The sequence below is a fragment of the Esox lucius genome, chromosome 8 (assembly GCF_011004845.1).
Source record: "Esox lucius isolate fEsoLuc1 chromosome 8, fEsoLuc1.pri, whole genome shotgun sequence".
In the NCBI taxonomy this organism is placed as follows: domain Eukaryota; kingdom Metazoa; phylum Chordata; class Actinopteri; order Esociformes; family Esocidae; genus Esox; species Esox lucius.
In genome coordinates, this window is record NC_047576.1 from 35724831 (window position 1) to 35729129 (window position 4299).

The window sequence follows — 4299 nt, forward strand, 5'->3', positions numbered from 1 at the left end:
AGTAATTCTTTATTAATTACTAATGGGTTCCCTATATTTTCACTTTAGAATACTGTTCCAAGTTCTAGGTAATTCCCTCAGAGTTATGTAGTAATTCTGTATTAATTACTAATGGGTTCCCTATATTTTCACTTTAGAATACTGTTCCAAGTTCTAGGTAATTCCCTCAGAGTTATGTAGTAATTCTTTATTAATTACTAATGGGTTCCCTATATTTTCACTTTAGAATACTGTTCCAAGTTCTAGGTAATTCCCTCAGAGTTATGTAGTAATTCTGTATTAATTACTAATGGGTTCCCTATATTTTCACTTTAGAATACTGTTCCAAGTTCTAGGTAATTCCCTCAGAGTTATGTAGTAATTCAGTATTAATTACTAATGGGTTCCCTATATTTTCACTCATTTCAGAAAGGTGCAAGAAATACCTAAAAGCCCGAATTGCAGAAGAGGGTGTCATCATTCCAGATGTAGAGGGTGCGGACCTGGAAGAAGTGGATCCATGTGACCAAACACAGACAGACATGCAGCAGTGGGTAACAGATATATGTGAGGAGAGCAGGTCACTTGCCGCATCTAATGGTGATCATGACAATATGCACTTCCTCCCTGAGATTATTCCAAATATAATCTGGCTTGCAAATTACTTACCTCTCTCAGGGTAGTAATCCCTCACTTCCGGAGCTCCAAAATCACTGCAAGTGAAGTTCAGCCAATGTCGAAGCCGAGTTTAAAAACATCAAGCATGAACACTTGCCTATTCGAGTGGATCGATTCATTGCTCGACATCTGTCCTTCATTGAAGGCAACATGCATATTTTTTCTGCAAAACAAAAGAGTGTGGAAAAAGTTGAAGAGGATGAGGCTGTTACGACAGTGATCGACACAGGAGTCAGTCCACTACCCACCACAACCTGCAGGATAGATGGAAGGCCAGAGATGGATGCTTCCTGCTCTGGGAAGTCTGACACTGTCACAAAAATCCATCCAATAGATGAAGAAGCTGTTGAAAACTGGAGAGGCTTAGCAGTTCCACCCAAAAAGAGGAAGAGGAGTTCATACCTCTCTCCTTGTCCTGAATGGCTCCATGCAGATCCGTCTGTGAGAGGGAAAAGACTCAAAGTGGACCTGTTGAAAATGGAAACAATCAACAGCCTGTTAAACTCAGGAAATCAAGAATCTCTGTGCTGAACACGTGCATTTGATGCTTTTTGTCAATGCTTATGTTGTGCTTACTGTGATAGTGTAACTTTTGAAAATATTGTCTGCAATGAGGATTCCAACAACCTCCTCCAGCTAGTGAAATCCATCACCACAAAGGGTTTGAATGCACAGGCCTACATACAGAGGGCAGAACTGCTGAGCGAAATATTTAAAGCTGTCCGACTGAAATCTGGTGCTCTCCAAATTGATGCACAATGCCACATCTCCACTATCATTGAAAAGTCAATGACAAAACGCACTTGTGTTTCATTAACAAAACAGTGCTCTTCACAATATTGTGGTCTCAGCAAACAAGTCACAAGGGAAATTGCATTTGTTTGTACTTCTGTTGCTGTACTGCAGGCTTCTGGCATGGCTCATCTTCAGACTGCGGTGGAAGAAGGGCTTGACCTTCTGGAGTCCCCCTGCCTCAGGCCGATCCAAAGTCCGTCACAGTGTCCCTCTGCAATCAAGCCAGATACCTCAGAAAAAGTGTTCTGTGCAGGGAAAGTTTCTCACAGTTACAGTCTGGGAGAACTTATGTGGATTGACACTGACCTGGGAAGCAACTCCACAGAATTTCCTTTGAGTGAATTTCCCTCCAATCTGATGCTCCAGGGAAAGAGATTTACTTTACTGCCAGTCATTGCTTTTAGAGAAGGCTTAACCCAGGATGCTCTTGGACATTATGTGGCCTATTGCAGGAGGTCTCCATGTGTCTGGGAGATGTATGACGACCTGAGAAGTGGAGTGACAGGAGCGTCAGATAAATGCAAAATATGCCCACATGCTGTATTATACACAAAAGACTGATTGCACTATTTACATTTAAGTTAAATCATTTCTGTTGAACTTTTTGTATGCCACACACCCTTGTTTTCCTACTCCTGTTAGGAGAAGTAGTGTGCTATTTTATGGAAGTTTGCACTCAAGTCTATTATTTTGTGTGGTATCTTTGGTTTGAAAACAGATTGTAACTTGTCAGTATTAGGGGTTTTTAAGTTTAAGTTTTTAAAGGTTTATTTTTTTTTGTTAATGGATGTTTTTAAATTAAATTTTAAAAGTTAAATCATTTTGACTTAATTGAGTCATGAGTTTCCACATACATAATAATAATAGTAGTAGTAGTAGTAATTAAATTATATATACACACAGACACATAAATACACACACAGTAGCCTACCAGTCAAAAGTTTTAAAAAGTAAATTTTTTAATGTTTCTCAAAGTTTAATGTTCCCTTATGCTCACTAATGCTATACTTATTTTATCAAAAACACAGTAATATTGTGAAATATTATTCCAATAATACTGCAGTTTTATATGTGAATATATAGTAAAGTGTAATTTATTCCTGTAATCAAAGCTGATTTTTAGCATCATTAGTTTGGTGTCACATGATCCTTCAGAAAACATTCTAAAATAGCTAGCCTACTGATGTTATGAATTTGATGCTCAAGAAACATTATCAATTTTGAAAACAGTTGCTTATTGTTGTTCTTTTCTTCTTCTGAAAACGAATATATACAACAATTCAAAGATTTTGGTTAAGTAATGTAGCCTATATAAAAAAATAATACTTTTATTTAGCAAGGACGTAATACATTAATAAAAGGTTGATCAACATTGATCAAAATTAAGAAACTTTCTTAACTGAGCACCAATAATAATTGAGCATACAATCAACATTTTACTATGATTTCTAATGAATCATGTGAAATTGAAAACTGGAGTAGGTCTAATGATACAGAAAATTTACATCACAGCAATAAATTACATTGTAATTATACATATAATATATAACCAAAAATAGCTACAAAATAGCAAATAGTTTGTAATAATATTTCACAAAATCAGTGTATGTTTAATAAAAAAAAAAAGCCATAGTGAGCTTAACAGACATATAGGCCTATAGGCTGTTAGATTCTGTCCAAGTTTGAGCCATGAATAAAATAAATGCAACCAAAAGTCAGGGGAGAGCCATCTTCATTCAGCATGAGTCTATGATGTTGACCTTCCATTTCTCATTTTTATCTCTTCCATAATTACAGAATATGCCAGAATACATAGGAGGTGGCCATTGGTCATAACCACATTCCAATACCCTCCAATAAGAAAGGTTTATCCTACAACAGACCCTTGTATGGTATGTTCCAACCTATGGTCAATGGACCTATCCATATAGCCTATGTCAGTCACAGGAGCAACTCCTAACAGGAGGTATGGACAGAATGTATGGACAGGATGTGTGGGGCCCAACAGTAACAGGTAACACGTCCTATCTATGGTCCTTCTTTCAGAGTTAGTCAGCAAATCTGTGTTGTGTTATGTTTCTCATGCCCATTTCCTATCAAGGCCTTTACAATACAAACGTGTATAAACACAGCAAACAGATTATGGTGCGTGTATTTGAGACAATTTTTATATTATTAACAAAACACAGCATTCAGTAAGTAAAAACACTTACCTTGAAGTTTATGTTGCATCCACACATCCTGTGATCCGCATCAGTGTTCGTGAAAAGTTGAGAAAGCACAGGATAACACTAACCTATAAGTGAAAATTGTGATTTGTTTTGCCGATTCTTTAGGTCTTACCTTGTTACTTCAACTAGCCTACTGTTAAAAAAACGTGGGCTGGTGCACCGTCTATGATTCTCTCTCATTCAGTTTCTTTCCCATTCAGTTAGTTGTGCACAAACGGAGCACAAACGAACGAGAATTTGGAGCATGTGGGGACTAGTGATGTCATCAACAAGACTATTTTGGGTGCATTTGGAGCATGTAGGGAGGCTGGTGACATCATCAACAATAATTTAATGTCTAATATTTTAAAACCCAATGCAGCACAAACTAAACTTTTACAGGCACAAACCAGCACAAACAAAGTACAAACGAACGAGAATATTTTGGGTGAATTTGGAGCATGTGGGGGGCTGAGTGACCTTAGAATGACCACCTAATATTATTTTAATATCTAAAAAACCGAAGCAGCTCAAACAAACCTTTTAAAAGCACTAACCAGCACAAACGGAGCACAAACGATTGGGTCTATTCTGGGTAAATTTGGAGCATGTGGGGGGGCAGGTGACATCATCGTCT